At 46.8% G+C, this 25527-nt stretch overlaps 1 long non-coding RNA gene across 2 annotated transcripts; it reads left to right on the forward strand.

Annotated features, from left to right (window-relative positions):
• Nucleotides 1-15009: 15009 nt before the first annotated feature.
• LOC141956315 (uncharacterized) lies at nt 15010-23081 on the forward strand. 2 transcript variants are annotated; one of them, XR_012632889.1, is made up of 4 exons: nt 15010-15196; nt 21233-22475; nt 22557-22711; nt 22840-23081. It is a non-coding gene; the product is annotated as an uncharacterized LOC141956315 (long non-coding RNA). The 2 variants fall into 2 exon arrangements; XR_012632890.1 differs by having other exon boundaries at nt 15024-15196; nt 21233-21451.
• The last annotated feature ends 2446 nt before the right edge of the window (nt 23082-25527 follow it).

The following is a 25527-nucleotide window of genomic DNA, read 5'->3' on the forward strand; positions in this document are numbered from 1 at the left end:
CCAGCGACCAGTTTCAGCGAGCTGTTTCAGAACATACTGGATCAAAACTACTCCAGTTAAGTTGGCATGCTTAGATCAGGTGTAAGAACATGATGTGACAAATCTGCACCAACCTCTGAGGATTGCTTGCTTTAGACAGATTTAAAAGCTGGTCAGCATAATCCCTGAAGCCTTTCATCCTAGCATCACACATGGAAAGAAGACATAAAAAGTGCAATTTATATGGGGCTTTGTATATTGCTGTCAGTGTTGTGAGGGTACTCCTACATCCACTGAGGTCAGTGGCGAGGTTCCCACTGCCTTCTCTGGGCACACAGGCAGGGAGTGTTGAACTGCACCCAGAGAAGGGGAGGAAGCATGCTTGGAAAGCTGATAGGATGTGCAGAGCTCAAGGGCAAGCTGGCACCCACCTCCTACAGCTGCAGCTACTCAGTGACTGTAAGCAGTACTCCTGTGCGACAGAAGTTTCAGGGATTCAGATATCACTGGGATTTTCAAAGCCTAGCTCTCAGCAGTACAAAAGACCTCAGCTTGCAGCTTTCTGGGACTAGGAGACAGTTCATTCACAGCACCATAAAAATTCAAACCTATTCAAGAGCTGACCTTCATTCGACTATTTGAATAATGATACAAGCAGTCAGGATAGAGCAATTGTGTTTTCAAGGCTCTGTTTCTGAAGGTTTTGCCATGTATTTAACTTTACCTCAGAAAACGCCCTTTGCAGCAGACAGGAGCCTCGTGTTATATATAGAAATGCTTGATAGCAATAGACAGAGAGGAGCCACAGGGCTGACAATAGGAAAGGGTTGAGGCTTTGAAGGAAAATTTGGGGCTCATTTCACTTGGTGAGAATTCTGGGGTCTATAGCAGGCGAATGGAGGGAAGGAGGTGATCCTGGGAGAGATGAGTTACAAATTCTGTCTCAGAGGAGGAATCTTTACACTTCTCCTTGCCCTCCCCACATTGCTGACCCTGCTGTGGGGGCGGCTTCTCTTTTTCTCCCTCAGGGAGACCTACAGCACAGAGGCAATCTTCCTCAAGAAGGCAACCACAGCCCCTCACTGGCCTCTGCAGCAGCCAAGACGCAAAAGCAGCTACAGCTGGAATCAGTTCTGCTTCTGGCATCTGAGTCAAACCCAGCTGCTCATCTGGGGCCTTGCTCCTTTCTCTCGCTGGGCTGGTAGCCTACAGCCAAACACCCCTCGATTTGGAATTCGGTACTCTCCACCTGCCTCCAGCATATGACCCAGTCCCAGTTTTGTATTAGCCTCATGAGTCATGTTTTCCCCACCTCCCTCTTCCAGTCTGCCCAGCAGAGCGGAGCGGCAGCACGAGGACAAGTGTAGAACAAACACCCACCACTATCTGGCTACAACCCCAATGAGCAGCAGGCTCTGGGGAAGCTGGGGTGCGGACCGAGCGGCTCAGCAATGGTTATCTCTATGTGAGATTCAGGCATCACAGGACTCAGGGGAAAGCCAGTTCTCCCAGCACGTCCAGACAGTGGAGGGCAAGGTTACTCCTCCCTAAGGCTGCCTGCCTCTGGCCTCAGCCCTCTAGTGGGTGCCCCATGGTTCTCCCACTGAACTGAGTCACTGGTCTCCTGTCTGCTGAGGGTAAAGCTAGCCATGCCAGTCGGAGACCTGCCAGGTGGCAACCGTAAGGAGAGACAGACAGAGGGCTTAGGCAGGAGTGTTGGTCCCCTCACGAGTGTACATACATGGGCATATACAAAAGCTTGACCTGAAGAGCTTGGTAGTTTCCTTGCTGCTAATGCAGGTTGCCAGATCAGGGGGCTCAGGAATCCCTCTCCTGCCCTGCAGCACTGGCCTAGCTGCAGGCAGGGACCTTCTGCCTCCGCTTGGACCCCAGCGAGCACCTCCCTGCCCTAGCTGCCTGCCTGCCCATTTCAGGAATACGGATACCTTCTGCAGCCTAAGGAAATCGCTCTCCGTGGGGTGCTACGCAGGAGGCAAATTCCACCTCTGGGTTCAAATTCCTCAAGCAAGGAATCTGGAAGTCCGTCAGTACTGGACAAAGACTGCAAAATAACAGTGCTCACAGGAATTGAGTTTTAACCAGCAGAGCTGCTTTCTCCTCTGACCGTCTTGGTCGTGGATTGTGTGAAGTGCGTACGACAGTGATAAATTATCGTGAACGCTTAGTAACACTCCTTGACCAAAATGAAGTTACTCACAAAGTGTTTTCTTAGAATGACTTATTTGCTTGCTCTTCCCAAACTATTAAATTACAAGTCTGTGATTAATTACTACAGCAACTGCACAGTAAACTTAAAACTGTCACCTAAGAACAAAAGGTCTTTTAGATACGGGATGTTTACTTTCAGCTGAAAGGGCACATGCTCAAATTTGGTCAAGTGTACCTTACTTGCATTTTAATTCTTCAAGTTGAAAATAGCAGCTGGCTGCATGGAGAAGCAGAAAGGTGAAAATGTCATTGGATAAAACCTCCGACTATTTCTCACAACTGGCACTAACAAATGGTTTCCGGAAGCTAGAGGTCACTGCACACACAGTCCTACAGCTTTCAGGCATTAACCTGAAGTTATTGTGTGTAACTGGAATTCCTAAAGCAAGGTCAGATAGTTTATCCCAAATGTTAGCAAATTCCAACAACTAATCTAACACAGACCCTTTCATTCCCTCCAGTGGGATGCTTCAGAGGCAGAGGAGTGGTTTTGAACAGGGCTGCTGCTTCCTGAGTACATACAAACAGCAATCATGCTGCAGATGGGCTTTCTGTTTCACCCTGATCTGACTGTAACTGCTGTGAACCTCCCCCAAAAGGTACTAAGCCTGATCTACACAGGTATGTAATTTTTTAGTGCATAGGGCAGTGGGAGACACTAGCTACTCTGTCACCTAAGTGTTTTTGGAAGAGGAAAAAGAACTATTCAGCATTAAAGATTCAGGAATGTCTGTTGACATATTAAGGAAACAACCTCGGGGGACAGCTGACACGGCTCCAAGAAGCATTACCAAGGGAACAGTGACGCAAATGTCTTCCATTTTTACAGGCTGGCAGCTTGCCAGGTTCCCTCGCCTGATGGCTGATGTAATGCTAATCCCTATCTGGGTTAGCGCTCAGATATCAACCACAGCAGCTCACTCTGCTGCAATCAATATAGCACACTTTTTATAGAAGAGCATATAAAAAAAATCCTGCTCTAATCTACTAGGAATATGTACAGTAGAGTAATAGCAGGGGAAATCTAATGGCTAGGCTGGAGCTTACCCAGTGTGTGCTTTTGCAAGCATGCACGTGTGTATGCAGGCTTACACAAACCCATCTACACCTCAAATAATGGCAAGTCCAGGCGAGGCCACACATTGAGAAAGGGCTGGCTGTTCATCACGTATAAGACGAGCCTTCCAATTCCTTTATTAAGCGATGTACCAGCAGAAGAAAACAAGGAAAACGGGACTGGAAAATAAAATGGGCTCTCAGTTATAGCATGGAATAGAATTTTTTTTTAATGTAATAATGATGACATTTTTTTACTTCCGTGAGTACCAGAGGGCTCTGTGGGGATAAATGAAGTCTCACAGCAGCTTTACAGGGTAGACAGCATCAAGACAGAGTGAAGGACTCACAACGAGTTACTAGAAGCCAAAACCTGTCAGCCCCACAGCCAGTGTGTCAATTCCTTCATAGTGGACATCAATAACATACCTTAAGACAAGAAATGAGCAGGAGAGGAATCCAGGGATCCTGAATTACCAGGTAACTATCTGAGTAGTAATTTAACTTGCTCCCAAGAGAAAAACTTTGAAATCCTCAGTAACCTCCAGCGAACATAGTCCTGATGTTACACCTTCCACCATGGAAAGATCTTCCAGTGCTTAACTGGCACCCTAAAACCACTCTAGAGCACTGGTTTGCTACTTACTAATAGTGCAGCTTCCTGGATCATCACCCTACCTCCTGTAAGTGATAACCCCCCACACCAGTTTATTTCGCAAGATACTGGTGTCATAACTGGAAGATTCTAAGGGTGTTCTTGCCCCAGATAAAATTTTGAGATAAACTTTGTGGCTAACAAAATAGATGAATTCCAGCCTGTGACCAACACCAGCCTCATAGATGAGGACCTATGCACACCAATACATTGTTTGCTTCAATTCCTTCTTTATCAGATAAAATTTAAGGGGAATTTTAGGAAACGGTCCTTTAAATAGAAGCTGATGTTCCAGTAATATTAGTCCTTGGGTTAACGCCTGGCAGATGTGAGAAGAATATTAACCACGTCATTCAGGGTTTCCAGTGGGGGTTAGCTTCACAGAACAGCCTGAGAGCTGGGCTGGTATTTTGGGAAAATGCAGTTACATGGTCTGCGGAGACTAAAAAGGCAACACTCTCAGCCACATCATTTCCCAGGCCATGCTCAAGACAACCTTTCCACAGCTGCTGATGTTGATTGGACCAAGAAACTGCTCCTACCTTTCACTGGCACCAGAAATGAAGGAAATCATTGTCCATCCACCTTAGCCCAACCTTCTTAAGCAAACACATGGCATAAAGCTCCCCCGAAGATGCTCACCAGCACCCGGCTGCAACTTCACACATCCATCAGTCATTTCCTTGCATTTCTGCCTCCCTTTTGCCAGGAGCCGCCATGGCACAATGATGTTGCTGGCCACCCCTCCCTTCTCTGGTTTTCATTCCCCGCCAGCCAGGTCCTGACTGGAGCAGCAGTAGCTGCAGGCAGGGTTGCCTGTGGAAGCGATGTGGGGGTCTGTTGTCTGCAGGGAGGGTTTTCTGGGTCCCTCCAGCAGGCAGAAAGGCTCAAGAAACAAAAGAGGGAAGACAAGAGCAGGGAAGGAGGTACCAAAAATGGCAGGGCAGGTGTGGGGAGATGAACCTCATAACTTCTTCCTTGATTTTGACACCTTTGTCCCCAGAAACCACAGCCCCCATTCAGGTGCACAGTGCTGCCTGGCCCAACATCAGCTCCTCTGCTTTTAGTTTTCAAAAAGAATACACTTTAAGTGAGCAGACCAGTTGAGAGCATCAATATAATTATATTACCCTCTCTCAGATTTGTAAAGAGGTAAAATATTTGATGACCAAAGATCCTCCCTTCTCCAATAAAGGATTTGACTGGGTTTGCTCACATGAAAGCAATGGAGGAGAGAGTGTATTTCCCTTTCAAAATAAGTAAGGAAGAGGCAAAGAGGTTAAGCAAAGATACAGTTTAGCACACCATATATACACCAGTGCTCCTGACATGCCCTCCCTTTGCAGCACATAACACTCGTAACAGGGAGGAAACTGCAAGCCCAGTCCTCCTCACTGGCAATCAAAGATGACCTCATGGAATTATGATGCAACACCAATGTGAAAGGAAAATCCAGGTCCTTCCTATGCAATCCATAGGACATTTGCACGGTTTTTAACATATGTGTTTATATTTCCTTATTATTTAATGAAATGCTTAAGAAAAACATGTTCTAAAAATGTTGATGTAATTACAGTTTGTTGTGCTTGAATTCTGAATGGAGAACAGTCTCCATTATTTTTTCCACATGCTCATACTACATTATATTAAAAACATATTCTACTCAGTCAGACATGTGTTATGTACTTTATAAACACTTTGCACAGTTGGAAACATTTATGTTTAGCAAAAATACCACCACCATCAAATGCAATGTGGAGAACCTCCTTTACAGAAAATGCTCTGCACTCTGATCATGGGAGGTGATCACCAGGGGCCACGTATAAAAGGCCTGACCAAAGGGACCTATTCTGCATCTGCGTACAGCTCAACTGGGATCCTCAGGGTCCAGCACTGCAGCATGGAGGGCTTTCCTCTCCAGAGGACACAAAGCCAAGTGAGAAGATTCTAGACAAGTTCATACTCTGGTCTAGGTGGAGTTTGTTTTCTTATATTTTAAAATACAAAATACATATCACTTAGCATTAGTTCTCTGGAAGGTTCATTGCCTTCCCAGCCTCTTTCACACTTATGGTGTGGTCCAGTAATCTCTGACAATAGAGTTAATGTGGCTCAGGTGTTATCACACAATCTTGCTTACTCTAATCGCCCTCCTTCACTGCGGTACTCCTAGAATTAGTCAAAGAACTCCAAAAAGATCATTGTACTATTTTGTTTTTAAATGTTCATGCAAGGCTGATGTTCATAATCTGTAGTGACCAATTAGTAAAACTAGGTGGTTTTCAGGGAAAAATCCTTAGACAAAATTCACAGGAGTGAGAAAATGTCAGTTTTTCATTCTCAGAGTATACACGGTCCTGTGTTTTCAGTGAAAGAATCATCCCTACCCAGGCCACTTCATGCAGCAGCTGGGGATTTCCACATTTTTCTCATACATAAACAAAATAAACCTGGGGTGTGGATCCATCTTCAGTTCCAAACCCTCTGATTCCTTTCCAAAATGAAAGCCCTGTCAGGTGCAAAATAGACTCCGCTTTCCAACTGGAATAATAGTGCATTACATGCAGAGCTGGAGTCAGTGGGTAGATGGATGGATGGATGGATTTGTGCCAGTTCCATATTAATGGAAGGGTCAGAGAGGAAACATTAGTCACCCAGAACATTTTATGGACCTTCCCTTTATGATGTATCATCCTGTGCTACATAAATATACATTGGCAGCTTGTGAGAGATACAGCCAGTTCTTATGTTTTAATGCCTGATGGCATCATGATGTGACAACAACATGGTTCAACAACATGCAGGAAATACTGCTGATGGAAATAGGCATTTAGCTAAACAACCCAAACATTTCTTTGCCTGACAAATGCTGAAATGACAGCATTCTTTCCTGAATTCATGGGAATCCATTTCCATTTGTTCGTGATAGCAACTGTGTGGCGACTGATGATAGTTTTCCTCATTGTTTTCATGTTATACTCTCTTTTTCAATACGTGGTTCCCTGTCCCAGACACACACTGGTCAAGGCAAGGCTGAGATCTGTGAATCCTCCTATATCCCTGTGAAAAGCAGGACCTGTTCTCCCAGTCAGGTGATGTGATTACGGACTGTGCATGCTGTCCACTCCTTCAGCTCATATCTTTCAGAGTAGGGCTGTATCCGTTCCCACATGTCGTGCTGGATGGAAAACCAGGCTCCTCCAAGTGTGTAATGTGAGGACCACGGAACACAAAAGTCCTGTTCCTAAAGCTAGTGAAAAATCTGCTTTAGCCCAGAGCACTGGGGTCTGGATTTCTTTTCACACTCAAGTATCAATTCGCTAAAGAGGGACTCCACTGTTCCATTACAACAAGCTTCACATAAAAGTAGAGGAACACTAACCTTGGTCTTAACAGCAGCATCTGCCTCCAAAGGTGTATTTCTTACTGTGAAAACACCCATCAAGGCAAGCATTTGGCCTTATGCCTTAAAATGAAGACACAGTTTGCTGGAGAGTTAGGCTGAGACCTGGCTAGGCGAACATTGCCCAACAGTGCATTTGAGGAAGCCAAAGAGAATGACACTTCTTTATCCTATCCATTATGCATTTGTGCTCTGTCCGGCTGTGTGGGACTGTGCCACCAAGTCTCTGACCATCAGAAGAACCATGCTTGGATCTGAGTAGCTGGAATCACTCCACCCCTGGGTCATTACAATATTCAATTATGGCTCTGTACTTAAGTGACACAATAGATATGGGAATTGAAAGCACAAAACCTCCTAACCTCTGATCCTGTCTCTACAACAGAATCCCTTAGTGGCTTTAGGCAAGGTACTTAACATCTCCACTTCGGTTTTCCCATTTGCAGAAAGGGGCTAATAATGCTCAGCCACCTACTCCACAGGGGAGTCCTGAGGATTCATTACTTAATGTAAAGTGGCTAGAAGATGAAAACCTGCATGTAAGTGCCAAGCGTTATTACAGTTACCCAGGTTTAGCTTCAATTTTTGAGACCTGCTTTCCTCTTTGAAATGAGGAAAAGTATTCCTTTTAGTCACCCAAGATTAGTGTTCTGCACTGCATTTCCTACAGAAATGGGAGGGAGCCTTGGGAGAGAAAAGGAGAAAAATGTGTCCCCTTGGATCCCAATCTACCTTTCACATCCTCTCAGGAAATTGTTTTGAAAGTGCCCGACACTTGATGCAATATGCTGTAGTTGCAAGGCAAAGTTTCAAGAATGTTTTATGAGCCCCAGGAATAAATCATCTCTAGCAGGGATGGTTAAGCATAATGTTGAGAGTCTGTGATTTTCCCCAGAGGTAGAGAAATCATTCCAAGCTTTTCTTCAATTTGGTCATGAAATTTTAACAAGAAAATACTGAGGGCCATTCTGGCACATCACTGGGACATGTACATTAAGACAAACCAAGGGGCGTGAGTGTTTTGGTTGACCAAATTATTTCCTTCAATCTCAAAAGAGTTAAATGTTCAATTTCAAGTGACAGTTCTGGTATGGCAAACTACGTTCATGGCAATGTGGCCAACATTATGCTTGGTCAGCATCTTTAAACAGACTGACATAACTGCTTTTGACAATATGACAGTGATGGAGAGCAGAGGAACTGGTCATCCTAACATGAGCTGCACTAAGAATGCATCTCCAATAATCAGCAAACAAAAGGACCAATTCAGTATTTGCAAATGCTAAGATTATTGGAAACAAAGGAAATAATTTTGTCACCCCAGAAAAAAAATATGTCCTTTTATGATTGTTCTGAAAAAGCCCCCCTGCCATGAACTGCTGCCACTCCTAAGAATTCAGAGCATGCAATTAATGCACATGGCTCTGCTTCCAGCTTCATTAATAAGAGATTTTGGCACTGCAGGAGAACCTCCTTGTGTGTACTGGATCTGGATCTGGCATAAGCACACAATTATGTTTCTGTTGAATTAGTCAGAGCACACGATGTGATGTTTATGCCAGTTTTATGCTGACTGTAGGACAGACGTTACCTGATTCAATACAGTGTCTGCCAGAATTTGTCAAACACATCTCAACCAGCATAGTTTGTGCTTGTTCAGTGCTTGGCAGCACATGGCTGTGATGTCCTGGTCCAGCACAGGGAACTTTTTATGCCAGATTTTCTATACCATGGAACTGTGATTTAAGATGTACAGTGCAGTTACATGCCTTGCTTATCTTAACTAAGCTGCCCTATCCTTCTATTGTAAGGTGTTGTTTAATTCCCATATGCATAACAGGGATTATATAATACCAGAGTAAAGGCTCTCCTTTGATGCTTACTCCAGGGCTTCAGGTTTCTTAGTGATGCAGTAACTGCCAGGTCCATCTGCCTCCTGAGTGTAAAATGTTTATGTCTCACTTCAATAAGTAAATAAAAGTCAGCAAGCTAATATGAGCAAAGCATGGAAAGAAAAGGAGTGTCAGTTCATAAGAGAAATCTACTATCCACTCCTGCTTTTCTGACTTCCCATTGAGTGGGGTGTAGAACCAAGCCACCCTGCACTCTGAGTTGCTCCACTTTCAACAAATACCAGTCAAATACTGAAGGATCAGAGCCAGCTTTGGGATTCTGAGACGTGCTGGCAAGAGGATTTTGCTGGGATCCTCCCTTCTTCATCATCCCTCCCAAGCAGAACAGAGTCATTTGCAACAAAGTGGGTGGGGAGGGTTCAGAAATCTTTGAGTCCCAACAGCTTGCCCAGGCAACATAGAGGCCAGCTACATGTACACTGGGGATGTCAGTGTCTCAGCTATTTTCTAGAAACAATTCCCTTGGAAGGGAGCAGTCCTTCAGACAAAGCCTTGTGACATATCCGGGTGATTTTTAGGCTGTTTTCCTTTTCTTCTAATTACTTAGTCATGGAACCCAGAATAATCAGCCATAAGTGGTCAAAAGAGCCACAGAAACAAAATGCCTCTTGGGACATTGCAACACAATACTGAACTAGTAAAAAGAAACTTCATTAACTTAAGAACAGTGTGAGTCTCTTTATTTCACCTGCTTTCTCCCATGTCTCTGTCTTATTTTTCATCCTTCCACCTCTGATGTTTCTGTCTTCTCCACATCATTCTCTCCTTTCCTTGTTTGCATTCCCTCTTCTGAAAATACTTTTCTTCTCTTGCTCATTATGTCACTCCTTTTCTTTTCACAGTGATTTTACCTACTTATCGCTTTTTCCCCTGGTCATTCCCATTCATTCCTGGCCACCATCCTCCTCAGTTTCTTTGCTCTGGTTGGTCAGTTCGCCCTTGCTCTTCTCTCCACCCCAGTTCTCCCTGTCCGATGTTTTCTTTAATATTTGCATCCCCGAGGAAATTAAATTCTCCCACCCCAAGTCTTACACCTACTTATTCCCCATTTTTGCAGTCCTTCCGTTCCTTACACTGTGGTTTATTCTCATTCCCTCACACCTCAGTACCCTGCAGACTTTCTGTATCCTTACCCTTTAGCTATACAGCAAAATGTCTGTCACAATCCACAGCCACAGGAGCCATAGTCATTGGAGTGATGTTTACAGAGACAAGACTGGGCTGAAAAGAAGCTCTGCTTGTCCACAACCAAACTCATGGGGTGATTCGGCTTATCAAAGGGTGGGCCAGCAGACAGGAAAATCCCAAGCTCATCTATTTCTCCTCTGGACAGCTATGCTTGTTTTGTCACTGTTACTAATCCTCTCCTGCTTTCCCAAAGAGCGTTGTCAGTGCTGCACGAATGAAGAGCTGCTGGTTGCCCCTTCCCTTGCCTCTCTTGGAGGTGGGGATGGTTGCTGTGGTCGAAGGCATGCAGCAGCAGAGCCAGATCCCCTCTTCCACTTATGCTGGTATGCAGTTTGGAGCCGAGTCAGCTCTTTGGATGAGATGCTCTTTCCTGTGGCTGGAAGTTGCATCAGAAGTTCACCGCAGAGGACAGCTGAGCCACCAGGCAGCAGCCAGCCAGCACCTGGCAGGGTGCTTTTGGATTTCTTTCATGAGCTTTACCCAGGTAGTTCCCTGCCATGCTATGAGATGATCCACAGAAAGGATAGCCATGTACAACCAGAGTGCTGGAGCTGGTCACTGGCTAATTGTGCACAGTGTGCTTTTAAGTTGCTGTGATGAATCCCCTCTGCTCATGGCCAGCCTCCATGTTGAATGCTCTCTGCTACCCGGACTAACTCCTTCCCAAGGGCACCATCACTAAGTCAACAAAGTTGTGGTATAAATGCATGTGTCCCATTGTTAGGGGTTGGAGAGCCAAAATTGACAGGGGTTTGTCAGGAACACCCACAAAGATCCCTAGACACAGAGGAACCAAGTGTAAAGCTCCAAAGGCCAGCATCTTGCAACAGCAGGAGCCAAGCACGGTCAAGCAACATATGAACATTTGTTTTTCTGCTTCATATGCTTCCCAGTACTTTCCTTGAGAAATGTAGAGGATTCATAATTTTGGATACAGAGCCTGAGTTCACACAAACACGTATGAAACCAGCAAACAATACCCCCATTAAACACACGGAGAAGCTCAGAGACTGGAGCAACTCACCTCCAAGAGTTTCACCGAAGTCCCACAGGAAGGCTACAGAGAAGCCAGAAATAGAGCCCAGACCTCCTGACTCCAAGCCCTGGGCCCTAACAAAAACAACGGCTTCCCTCCACCATCCCTCTCTTCATACACTACATTGACCAGACTGGAAAAGGCATTCAAAATAAATAACACTCGCTTCTTGTGCCAAGTTTTAAAAAACATTTTCTTGTCATGGCTGGTTGTTTTTCTCCTGCTAGACGTTAGGCAGTCTCCACCGAGTGAGACAGCTCTCCTTTCTTCTCCAGGAAACACAGTTGTCTCCCACATGTTGCACTCAATGTAGCTCAAACGAATGTTTTAGGAAATTCCCCCTAATTCGGTGAAATTGTTAGCTTGGCAGTGGTGCACTGGAAACAGGACTGAAAGATTGCCTTGGACTTTTTTTTATTTTTCCTCTTTAAAGTGTACAGGAGAGCTCAGGCTTCAGACAGGCTGCTGAGGAAGACAGAAATTCATGTTACATATGAAGGATTTGGCAGGCCTGAACACAGAAATTTCCAGAAGTGTTTGCGTGGCAACAGCTCTGTGCCAATCCACATTTTTTAGCTATTCTGGCCGGATGCCCAGGCGACAAGAAAGTCTTGTATCTCCACGCAGTTCACTGGCTTCCCTGAGGAGTTTCCATACTGCATGGCAACGTTGGATAATCTCATTTGCGCGCCAGAAAAACTCCTGCTACTTACACTGTTACTAAATACCAGATGTGCTTAATAAAGAGTAAGTGGAGCCAAACCTAGGGTAATCACATAACCTATCATTAACATTTTCTAAAAACAAAAAAATGCCATTGGAACAGCAGATTACTGTTTTGCTTTGTTTGCTTTACGCCCTGTTACGGGAACCCCTGGGGTGCTGGGAAGGGAGCTCGGCAGGAGCAGACAGCTCTGGCACGGCCGATGACATTGTTTACAATCACACCCCTGCACATCTGAAACATGTGTGAGAAAGTAAAGGCTAAGCAGATTTCCCCTGCACTGGAGAGGGAGGGAAGGATTGCAGCAGGAAGTCTACGCCACCAAGAAAGTGGTGGAGTCGTGTTTCTTCATCCCGGGGAGGTGGCCAAGGAGGGGGGATGCAGCAAGGGCAGTGTGAGTTTGCTCCTTCATGACATGTACATCCCCAAGTCCCTGGTGCACAGGAATGTGGGAGTGGGCCTTGTTCCTTGAAATTTAATGTCTGCCCAAATCCTCCAAGCCCATTTAATACACGTTTTTGTGTGAGTCAGGGGGCCAGTCACTGCACAAAGTGTGTGCACACATTTATTATGGATTTAAATGGATGTTGCACATGTGCATATCTGATGCTGACCAGACCCTTCAGGGAAACAGCTCAGTCATAGCAATGGCAAGTGAATTCTGCCATGACAGGCTGTTAGGAGAAGGAGGGAAGCAGAGGCACTCTGACATTTGCAGATGCTGTGTGGCCCTTGCCCAGAGCCCAGAGAGCTGCAGGCCACCTGGGTGTGAGGGGGGCAACCCTCCCAAAAACAAGATGTGGGTGAAAAAGCTGGTTTCTCTCTCAGCCATTTCTGCAGTTGACATGGAAGAAAGAAATTAAGGAGAGGTTTTGTCTTTATTGTAGTATCCACTGCTATCCAGATGGAAGAGAAGTCTGGGAAATGCACACTGGCTGGATCCTCCCAAGGATGGCCATCCCTCACAGGTCTGCTTGCTCCAGCTTGGTGGAAACCAAGGCAAGGGGATGGGAGCAGGGACAAGCCCAGGCCCTGCTTGTTGTGTACATGAAGGCGGGGAGCAGTGAGTCATCCTCATCACGCAACAACCCAGAGCCATGTCATTGCTCTAGTCCCTCAGGCAAAACCCTGACCCACATCAGTGGGAGTTGCAGCTATGCAGAGCTGGGATATCTGATGCCAGGAGCCATGCCAAGGGCATGGGGTGAAGAGGTCACAGCGGGTGTCAGCCTGTCACAGCTCAGGAGCAGGAAGGCAGCCACAGCCCCACACTCACGTGGTTCTCAATGTGACTCAAACCCAGCGTTTTCCACAGGCTTGTTGCAAGAACAGAAAAGCCAGCAGAACAGGGAAATACAGTGGTCTTGATGCTGCAAGCCCTCTGCCTGTGCCCTCCCTGCTCAGCCCCTTTCTCTGCACCCACTGTGCAAGGTTGGGCCCAAACTCCATTTCAGCCCACAAATTCAGCAGCACCAGTCTTGAAAAGCTGTGCAAAGTGTCAGCGAGTAGCACTGCTGCCTGTGTGGCCCCCCAGGCCAAACAGACTCTACAATCTTGTACTCCTGGCATGGGAACCAGCTTCACAGTGGGAGCAATGGAGTAGCTGGTCCTGCTTGGGCCAGGTTTTGCTTGATGTAAGTATTGCCGGGTTGGCCCCCAGCCACAGGCTTAGGGCAGCAGACAACTCAAGGCACTGAAACAGCTGTGTCCCTACCACCTATTCTGCCTGCAGCATGGTCCTGGACATCTGGGCTTGCTGCTGCCACCACTTAGGGGTCAGGCTGGGGAGGACATGATTAGCCTGTTCGGGGGGTGAAGCTCTAGGTCAGTTGGGTCCTGCCCCACATCTCCCCTTTCCAGCTCCATCCTTCCCCTTGTCCCACGGCTGGAGTGGCCCTGGCTGCTCAGCCTTCAGCTGGCAAGACTCAGTTTTGCTTGTACTACTGAGAAGGCCCAAGGAGGGTCTAAACATCCTCCAGTGTGCCAGTCTTGTTGCAGGCACTTTCTTGTCTTTGACACCATAATGTCTGGGGCACTCCTGGAGGGCTGAAGGAGCAGCGTGTGTCCTGGCAGCCGGAGCAGGAGACAGGAAGCCTCCTCCACCCACAGTACCGGCACAGAGTGACCAGCTTTCTCAAATTAAAAACCTGGGGCAGCAATGAAGTAGCCAGCAGCACACTCCCCTTGGTGTACCCACTCCCTGTCAGCCAGAAGATTTGGTATCAGTGGAGGTCCCAGTTTGGGGAAGCCTCACCCCAGCAGCTGTGGGTGGCATGCAAGAGAGCCAGGAGAAAATTAGGTAGCGGCTGCCCAGTGCTGCATCACTGTTTCCACTTCAGGCTTTAAGGATCTTCTAAAAGAGTCAGGAAACAGCAGAGAGGAACAGTTAATCAGCTGCATAAAGGCACTCCTTCCTTCCCCTCACTGCTGCCTGGGACTCTTGGCCCCCTGCCCACCCCACCCTGACAGACACCTCCGGTCAGCTGCCTCCCCCCCTTGGCCTCCTCCTGGGAGGCTGAAGGGTTGCTCGGGCAAGGCTCATTGACTGCAAGTATCCAGGCGCTTAGACACACCCCACCAGATCTGCCTCTTCCTCGCTGCACTGCATAGGCCGTTTGCTTCAGTTTGTAGGTGAACCAACAGAAAGATGTTTTCCTGCAGCTGCTTCCAGGAGTCCAGCAACTGTACTGCTCTTTGGAGTTTGCTTTGTTTGTTGTGTTGTAAAGGGGAACCCATCAGATGGTCCTGAAAATGAACACCTAACCCCAGCCCCAGTTGGCAGCAGGAAGGACGGGTCCTGCCAAGCAGTCACAAGGCACGCCACAAACAGCTTGCTTCACCTCCCCGCCAGGAAACAAAGTCCAATGCCATTAAGAGGCTTCAGTTTGCAAACTGAAGATGTTTCCCCTGCCTCCGATCCCCATAGGTCAGACTCCTAAAAGACCAAGTCCTGCTCCTCAAGATTTTCATGAAGGCCTTATTTCTTGGATTTAGAACTTCTCTTTTCTAAAAGGCAAGTCTTTTTAACCTATATTGTTGAAATACTTACTGCTGCTGTGACCTCTTCTTTGCTATGCTTCATGGCTAGTCATGGTACTCTAGAGACATGAGGTCCCATGAGTCCAATGGGGCTGGCCCATGGGACAAGCCAGCCCACTTGGCAGAAAGGCAAATTTAATACAGAGATTGCTGCTCTTAACAGTGGATCAGGATGCATGTGGGGTTTCTCTGTTCTGCTGCAGCCATGTGCAGGAGACAGGCAGAACTGGATCTGGACTTGGCAAGGCCTTGTACAGGTCTGAATCACAGGGCAGTCCTTGACCTGAAGAGCTATCTTGAGAGAGACAAGGCAATAAAAAAGATTGAACAAGGAAGCGGAGGGGTCATAAAATGAACTTGCAAATACCACCATAGTGCCATGATCAATGTGAAAAGAGATGGGTTTTAAGGTCTTTATTAGGAAAGAGCTAATGGAGAGGCATGAGAAGGGCAAGGGCAGGAAGGAGCAGGGAGAGTAGAAGAGACAAGGCTGAGAGGAAAGGAAAGGGGAAAGGGAAGACAACCCTGACAAGTCCCACTATACCTTCTCCTGATCCCCAGCAGCCAAGAGATAGGGGAAGGTGCACAAAATCGTTCCTTATATGTGTAGTAACGATGGAGGGGGTGACTCCTTCATCACTTAATTTCTTACACTGGTGAGCCTAAGCTGACCCTGTCTTTTCCCATGTCACAGGGCTGCCGTATCTGTTCTAACAACTTCTCCTAGCTTCCATCAGTCAGAGCCAAAGTTGGACAAGCAGGCAACACAATGTCAGGAACAACTGCAACCTAATGCACACAGGAAAGATCTGCTAGAGCTCTCCAACACATTGACAGGTTTTATCTTATCTGTTGCCAGGAGGGACGAAGAGCTAGAGGGACAGTGAAGGTCACTCAGGCACTTAGGAGAGCTCAGAACAAGGGAATAACTGATTACACTGAAGGACATCACATTTGCAGTTAAGGCTGAGCTCCAAAAGTATGGGGGGAAGTGTTTCTCTTCCCCAGCCCAGCATAATAAAGGCTCCCCACTGGCCATGCCTACAACCATGTGGAAGTGTCATTCTCCTTCCTGAGTCCCCACCATGGCTTGAATGAGGGAGGATGAGCAATAAGCCTGTAAGTACTTACAAGAAAAGGCTTAGCACAAAGTGCTTCTGGGCACAACTCTGTTGCCAGTAAAAAGCGTGATGAAAAGCATACTTTCTTTGATGAAGCCTCATTCGAGTGGTTTATGGGTAAAGGTGAATCTAGTATATATCATATTTGTCTGATGGCAAACAGAGCCCACTTGTGAAATCCATCTGACTAGATGTTCTGAGAAAATCTTCATGAAACATCTGCAAGCTTTGAATCACTCCATTGTTGTCAGGGTTTCAGCTGGAAATTGTTCTGGATGTGAGGGAATGGTGGGTCACTAATGGCTTATTTCTTATTAAATGCTTTGGGTTTAGGGACTTTGAGGATATGTAGATATTTTTCTCATTTGCAGCTTCACATGAAGCAAAATAGTAGATGAAGATAAATAGCCAGAGCAACTTTCCTTTTGCTTGAGTAGTAAAGACCCAGGTTATTGCTGTGTTAAGAAAATGTGAAAATATGTGAAAAGTGATTTTGAGCCTCTAGAAGAGAATAGCTCTGTCACTGATCCAGATTAACAGACCTTAAGATGCAACTGCAGTGGGTCAAAGAGGAAGGTATGTGCTCTGATTATGTCCTGGAGAGAGACAACACATCTGGCTTAACCTCCCAGCTCTGTTGTTGACATCCTATAATTTTATCTATCTCTCTTGCTTTAATACAGCAATTTGAGAACACCAAAACTAATTGACTGTTTGTGTTTTTAGAGTTAGATACTCTGCTGGATGGCCCTTAAGTCCTCTGGTCAAAAATGGCAAGTGTAAGATGTCCCTCCTGCCAGCTTCAGCCCAGAGAGAGCAGTTTCATGCTCTAGGGAACTGCTGAGAAGATGCATTTGCTGGACACCCTCCCCATCACCTCTGCTTGCAAGCAAAGCTTTGCAGGTTATCTCCTAAGTTTCACTGGAGGGAAAAAAAAAAAAGTAACTACAGCTGTCCGAATTCAGTCCCGCCTTGGTGGAATTTCTGATGCTTAGGGCTACCTGCTAGTGTCCCCACTAGCTCAGTCTGCTGCCAATTCAGCTTTCTCTCACTTCATTTCCTCAGCTGTTAAATGATGCTGAAGTCACAGTCAGGGAATGAGAACCTCCATGGAAAGATCTCCTGAAATAACGAAAAGTGCAAAATAAAACTGGCTTAGGTGTTTGAGCGCTGCATCTGTGTGTCATGTAGCTGTGATGTTGGCCTACAGACAGCAGAATGAAATTGGCCAGTGCAAGCTAGATCAGGTCCAGACCCCTTCATGACAACTCCCACTACTCCAGGTGCTGGTTAAAGCATTGCACCCCTGCCTGGGCGCCAGGCATGGTCTTGTCTTTTCCTTTGCATGCACAACCTTTAAGACAACTAGGAGCAAGTTGGGAGATCCCACAGACGTTGCTCTCACCCCCTGGCCCTGTGGCTCAGCCACACACCCTGCCCTACGCTGACAGCAGCTGAGGGGTGATCGTGATGGGGATTTTGTGAGTGACATGTTAAAAAGCTGCTTCACAGGCTCGCCCAGGGGTTGCTGTGGCTGATTCTGCTCCCTGTCGCACCTGCCGTGCCTGCAGCTAGGACTGTGCTGGCTGCAACTCCCTAGGATGGCTTCTAGTGCTGGGAGTGACAATGGGCACAAGTCCTTGCCTGGCCATGTCCCTTCAGTGTCCTACTGGGAGGGCTCAGGAGTCTCATCCTTCTGTCCCATTGGTGGGGCTCCCCCTCCTTTCCCCACATCTGTGCCACGGTCTCTCAGCTATAACACTGCTGCAAAAAATGGTGGTCAAACACCAGTGAGGTGAGCTCTTTGCAGCTTGCCAGAGTATTAACAGTAAGGGGCAATTCTGCAAGATTTGGCCCAGGTGTAAGTGGTCATCCTTAGCAGCCACATGGCTATGGCTGAAGCCCAAATGGAGAGCAGAGTATCTGCCACCGAGCAAGGTGGTGGAGGCATGGCAAAAGACCACCCCAGCCCTCAATGTTTAAAATACAAAAGATCATGACCCTGGGGGAAAGGAAGTGATTTTACGGTATTACTGAGAGGAACAGAGGCAGGCAGCTCTTGGGATCTCCCAGTATCACACAGAAAATGCATTACATGATCAGGAATGAACACACATTCCACAGTTCCCAGTCCAATAGCAGCCATCGTACTGGTTCCTGCCCAGTATGGGCCATCAGGATGCATTCAATACTTTGAAATGTCAGCTGTCTATTTATGGCTGCTGCCTATACTACTCCATGAAGCAGCATCTTTCTTTTTTTTACAAACTCACTCCAAGTTTCCTTGAGTACCCCACTGACACAGGGTAAATTTCTGAGAGTAATCTTTCCTCCTTTTTCACAGGAAGAGCGAACATCTGGGACTACTGAGATATCATCTTGTGACATTGGCTGACTTTTTTCTTTAACGAGTTTCTGTGTAACAACTTCATGATGTTTTTCCTGGGAGGACAACTGTCTCATCTAAAACCTTGTCTCACATATTCCTTTATAGAAGGATGTTTTATGCTAAAGCTCTTGAAAGAATTTCCTTTCATGCTCCGTCCCCACCTTTCCCCGTTTAATTTCTCCCAAATGTCTCTCTGATGCTTAACCTGCAGGTCGCCCTATTCACCAAAAACAAAGCAAAATGCTGGTTTGAATAAGCTCAGGATACATGGATGTCATTTCTGAAGATTAGCAGGCCACATGATACTATCAACTTTATTTGATCCCATTTGCTGGAGCAGCCTGAATTTCGCGGGGGCAGGGTTTTTTTAATCCTAGTTCATTATTGTTCAAGCCCATCAAGCAAATGGCCATGGAGCGGAAGCTTGAATGGGCTTGTTTAATAAACAGGCGAAGTCATTCATCTGCAGCATAGCAGCTCTGCAGCAAGGCTACGTCTTCCCCCTCCTGTTTCTTACTGGGTCTGCGTCAGCAGCAGTTGTGTTAAACCCTGGTAGGGAAGTGCTAGGGAGTGTAAATCTTTGGTTTCAGGCTAACTGCTTTTGCCTACTGCAAGAAATCATTACTGAAACAAATGGTCTGATTGTTTCCATGGGTCAGTTGCCTATTTTAAAATTATTTCTCACCTCTCACTTGGCACTGCTGACACGCCCCACAGCAGGCTGTGTTCTTTATCTGAGTGAGGGACAGGCAAAGCAGCAACCAGCTCAGGCCCCAAGCTGTAGCCTTGGGATCTGTTGATGATACATTTGCAGCTCCCTTCAGTTTTTCTCATTGCTGCCATGGAGAGCAGAGATATGCCGTGAAACCATGGCACCTGCCAGCTTTGGGAAACTAGCCCTAAACTGTCAGGATGGGCATGTCCCAATGAGCTAGGAGCTGCCCTGAGCTTCTTTACCCCCTTGACTCGCCCCATGTTTGAATTAAGGATCAGACCCTCAGCTGGCATGAATTGGTGCATGGAAATTTGGTGGAGCCCTGCCAGGTAGCAGCAGCTGAAGATCTGGCACCCGAATCTATCTTTTATACATAAAACTTGCTATTTTTGCAAAACCTTTCCTTTCGCAGCAATGCCAGAAAAGCGCCCCAACTGCATTTCCCCTACAAAAGCGTGAATGTAAGATGTTGTTGCTGGACGCTGGCACCAAGGACATGTTCAAGACAGATAACTGCTAGTATCTGTCATGGTGCCATTTCTGTGCCGAGCAAAGAAAGTACGTGGGAGCCCTCCCCGTCCCCCCTGCTCCCTGCCTTCTAAAACTCAACTGAAACTCATTACATACCAGGAATACCAACGTCCCCGCAAAGCCTGTGCTGTGAGGAGGAGGCTCTCCCTCGATCTCTTTTTTCCCTTCCGCCCTGCTTGGCTAGGTCTTTGGCAGAGCCCCAGGACTTCAGGGGGGGGAGCAGAGGGGGGTTGGGAGGGCAGCGACTTCCCGAGCATACCCACGGCCTCATTTTGATCTGCGGTACTGCCTGCTCATTTCCACTTCACAGATGCTGCTGAGCTCTGCCACCGAGAGACAAATCCCAGAAGGGGAAGGGAGCGTGGTGGGGAGGGAAGAGATGAAAGCAGAAAAGAGCCGCATTTATTAAGCTGTTTTTCTTTCAGTGAAAAGAAGCATTTATCAGTGATTTCATATATCATGTGCGATGTGGCTCCCTGCCAATTTCTAGGGATGCAAACAAGCCACTGACATCATACACTAAATATAGAGCAGCTCCTGCTTTAGGTGAAATAAATAATGCAGATGCAAAAGCCCAGGTCTTCAGTTACACATTCATTACCATCCATCTGTCAGGTTCTCATCATCAGCAGAACAACGTCCGACTTCAGCAAGGAGTGACAGGTGAAGAATGCAAAACAACTGCAGACAATAGGTGATTAAGCAGAATTTCCTTGTTCTCTGCTTTTTTGTTACAGCTACATTTTGTTGCGGCAGTAATCCATGGTGCAGCTTTTGCAGCGCAGCTCTGCCACCTCCCTCCCTTTCCCTTCAAGCCAAGCTGGAAGTGACAAGCCTGGGTGGGGAGAGCCTGAACAATGAACACGGCCAAAATATGGAAACTTCCCTAGGCGCTTAGCAGGGGAAAAAAAAAAAAAAAAAAAAAAAGAAAGAAAAAAACAGAAGAAAGAAAAAGGGGAAAGAAAAAAAAAAAAAAGGCTCTGATCAGACTGTGCAAGCAGTAAAGCAGCAGCATCCCCCTATGAAAAAGAAGTTTTCCATGCCCTGTCAGAGAGAGGTTTAAATTAGGGTGTCCTAGGGCTAATTGCTCTTGATTCACCTCGTGTTTTTATTTAAGGCACACATTTTAACAACTGCACAAGTGAACCTGTAGCTGGCTCCACAGCATATTATTTTAGCTCTCAGAAAGCACCCCAAGAAGGATTAGGATTGATAATAAAACCCAATCGATATTTCCCCCTTCTCCTCTTTCAGATCAAAGGCACTGAGCAGGAGGAAGTGTCCCAACCCATCCTTACTGGGGGAGAACAGAGACAGGAGACCAGGAAACAAGAAGACAATGCACCATCAAAGCTGCCGCAAGGTGTTGGATCAATGACAACATCTGCATGAGGGTCTGGGCTACAATAGACGCTGTTACCATGGGAACGGGTGCAAAAGCATCAGGCTGGAGGGAGCAGGCGATGGTGAAAGGTGGGAAAGCGGGAGAGAGTATTTTTAGATCGCTTAGGAGGAATGCTACACAATGACATCATTCTATCTCATTATTTGCACCCATGCTGTATAACGCATTGTGGCATCTGCCCCAGGCTGTTAAATGGGAAAATGTTATTATGGATGTGAATTATAAATACTGCGGTGAAACTTGAGCTCAGGAGTTATTAGACATCACTATTCTGTAATAAAAGAGAGCATTTAATACACTGTGCTGTACAGATTCACTGTACGGTGCAAGAAGCACTGTGTCTAGGATTTTAATATTCTCAGAAAGTAATTATGAATCATCCTTTTATTGTTATTAAAAAGCAGAGTGCAAGTAATTTTACACATTTGATATCCCACACATCAACAAGCCTTTTGCACTGGAGAAGCATGGCCTAATTTTCCAGAGCGCTGCGTGCCAACGTGCTCAGAATGAATGTGGTAGTAGTCGTAGGTGCTCAGCACTGCCAAAACTCCAGCCATCCATGTCACATGTGAAAGAAGCCTCATTAATCTCAAAAACACAAAGTGTACGTTTCACTGCCTGTGTTCAGCTCCTTGGGTAGGGCCAGACCCCTTGTACAGTGAAGGACTCAGTAGAAACCCACGGCATTTGTTGAATATACCCCTGATTCGGGGGGAAAAAAGTTCTGACGCTCAGACACCACTCGTGGCTGACAGAGCGGAAACCCTCCAGCCTGGAGAGGTGAAACAAGCTGGAACTTGTCTGCCTTGTGTGGGACACGGGTGCTCAGAGAACCCACTGCACTGGAGAGGCTGGAATCGCTACTCCCATCACACTGCTGGCAGTGAAGCTGTAAGGATAGATCCAGAGGAACATATTTCTTGTGACTGAGAAACTCTGAGCCTGCTCTCTGCCCTGGAGTAACCATGGTTAAATGCTGCACTCAGCCAGAGTGTGTCCGGGGCCACCAGGGCCTGTCACTGGAGATGGGTAGGGACTGAAATTCCCAACCCATGCTGATACTCACCAATGCTGCCAAAATACCGCCGGGTGAGTGACAAAGCTTGCCCTAGCTTTTGCCCTGTACAAAGCGAAGCATGTGGGCCCTCAGCCATTTGTTTTCTCACTTAGGATGAACCCCTGTGTCAACGGGCAAGAACAGGAGGCGGGTAACGGGAGCAGTGCTGATCCTGGTGCCAGGGGAGCCGGCATGGGGCAGGCAGTGGAGCGCAGCCCATCTGCGAGGAGCGAGCCAAGCCAACACCATGCTGTAGTGCTCCTCTGAGGTGAGCTAAATATACCCTCCCTTGCCTGACCCCCATGGGCATGAGCGGGCATGGGTGGCCTGGGGGTAGTGGCATGAGCCTGGAGGCACGTGGCCACAGCCCTGGCCTCTCCTGCCCTGCCCTAAAAGGCACTGGTGCACAGCCCGGCCAACTGGGGAAAGAGAGCAAGAAATAGCACAGAGACAATGGTGGATGAGCAGAAATACAAGCAAGCCAAGGAGTTACCACCTGGCTGTAGGCAGAGGCTGCTTAAAGCAAGGACAATGGGTACACCACATAACCACTATGTGCAACTCTTCTCTTTGTTTAAGCTCTCCTTCCTCACAGATGATCTGGCTCTTTAAATAAGTAATAAATAGTGAAACATGCTGATGTATGTGTGCTACTTCCGATCCATCTTTGGGGGGAGAAGATGAATGTTACCCAGCACAGCGCAGCTCAGACTGCCAAGGGTCCCATAGGGCACGTCTACGAAGCAGGATTAGAAAAGGTGAGTGGATTTAGCTGAGCCTGAAATAGAAACACCTGAAGATATTTTCTTTCCTAGTCTAAATGCAGACTTCTAGCTCCAGCATCCCTGAGTCTGTTGTACTTAAATCTCCTGACTTAACTAGACCATGCCTGAAACGGTAGCCTTTTTTATGATATCATTGGCTAACTTGACCTATTCTGCGCATCAGGTTCATTCAGCTTAATCTCACCCCCCATATCTAGTTAAGCTAATGCCCAGCACAATGTTAAATAACTTTTGCTTTCTTCCTGGCAGCTCTTTTTTTGGCACTTCTCATTTTATTTTATTTTTGAGGGAGGAGGTTAGGGTTCTACATCTTACAATATTAGTGTTGGATATAGATGAAACAATATTTCATACAACTTATCATTTAATTTGTATTGTATGTTAGCTTTGGCAGTGCAGGCGTTGTAGTCATGCCAGTAGAGAAACTTTGATCTGAAGGAGTGTAAAACTCAGCCAGGCTTGAAGTAGGGTTGCAGAAAATAATTTCAAATATTAAAAATCTGGCCTGTGCTTTTGGGGATATGGGTGTTGTTGATGCCCTAAATATCCCATTTAATAAGAGGTATGACCTCCCTGCAAAAATCAAGGACCATTTTAGGTCAACATACAGCTAGGGACGAAGAGTCACTCTGGACATGTGTGGAATTCACCAGACACATTTTGGGCACTGCCCCAAGCTGAATCACAGCAGTCATGGACATGTACGGCTCGAGGGACCTCCAGAGATCATCCAGCCTCTCTTCTCCTCCCCTTCCCTCTCTTCCTGTCTGATATCCCCGACTGATATTTGTTTAACCTTTTTAAAAATTCTTCGGCGACAGGGGCAGCCCTCCACCAAGGCAGAACTCTCCTGCTGGTTACAACATGTTTTCTTTAGCTCTAAACCAGCTCACTCTCACCAAGAAATAGCTCACCTTCTTCTCTGCCTACCTGAAGACTAGTTGGTCTAATGGCAAACCTTACATAGTTGACACATTGCCATGTCTGCCCTCATCCTCCACTCTTCCAGCCTGGACAAACCAGTTCTTTCAACCTTTCCCTATAAGCCACATCTTTCAGGTTACCACCATGTCCCACTCACTTCCACGCTTGCCTGCATCACCCTCAGAGCAGTGAGATGCCGTCCTCTGCCCAGCTCAGCCCAGAGGAGGGAGGAATGGTGATTTCCTCAGCCTCACATCTGGCGTGACCACTAACACCTCCCACTTGGCCCCTTCCCTGTCTGAGAACATCAGCTGCTGCCTTGCCTCTCACCTGGACCTTCCCTGCTCTGCTGCTGCCAGCCCAGCCCTTCCCCACGGCTTTGTTATCCTCTTGAGTCCTCATTCTAAGTATGTGCTCTGCACTCCTCTGTATTGAATTTCGTTTTATCGATCTGAGACCATTTCTCCCATTTGTCAAGACTGCTTTGATTTCTAGCCCTCCAAAGTGCTTGCAAAGTGTGTTACCCCACTTGGAGGTACCGACCGATTTTAAAGTGTGCTTTCTATCCCATTACCCTCCTCATTAATGATATAAATAATAGCAGCATGATCCAGTGGTGCTTGCTTGCTTGCTGCTCTCCCTCCCTGCTGACTTTGCCTGGTACCGGGGCAGTGAGCATCCCTGCCCATGAGATGCAGGAGGGACATGGGCTTGCCACCAGTAACGGCAGCCCCCTGAAGACAGAGGGTAAAGCACATTGTCCCACACAGCAGCATATCTAATGCTGCCGGTGTCAGGCATTAGAGCCTTGTGTCTGACGCAGGCATGCCTCTGTCCAAAGTTAAAAAGCTGCTCCTGTGTGTGTGGGGGAGTGTGGAACCTTAAGCCTGTAGCCAGAAGACAAGCTGGGCTTGGTTTGGCTCAGCAGGACTGCTGAAGCTTGGGCTACCAGAAACGTTTATTGAGTGAGATTGTGCAGCTTGAGCTCAGGCTTGCCAGGGACCCAGCTGAACAATTAAAGGAAATATCAGTTCAGTCGCAGGTTGCAGCACACTCATAGCCCTGCCTTCAATGAATAAAATTAATCATTCTCACTGATTCTCTAATCAACCCAATCCTCAGAGGTGTAAATTACGCTGGCAGATGTATAATCAGGGAAGTTTTCCAAATTAACCTAAAAAAACCCCAAGAACCCACTGAGTCTCTCAGTACTGGCTGAGCTGAGCAAAGGCTGTCTAAAACAAGTGCAACACAAAACAGGGCGGTAGCAACCATGCCTTGCAAAAGCTGATGGAAAAACAACCATCTTGGAAGGGAGGGCTTTGATTCAAGATGATGACACCCATTCTGGGCCAACCTTTCCCCACCGACCCTG

Source organism: Athene noctua, chromosome 1, assembly GCF_965140245.1.
Source record: "Athene noctua chromosome 1, bAthNoc1.hap1.1, whole genome shotgun sequence".
NCBI classification, from domain to species: Eukaryota; Metazoa; Chordata; class Aves; order Strigiformes; family Strigidae; genus Athene; species Athene noctua.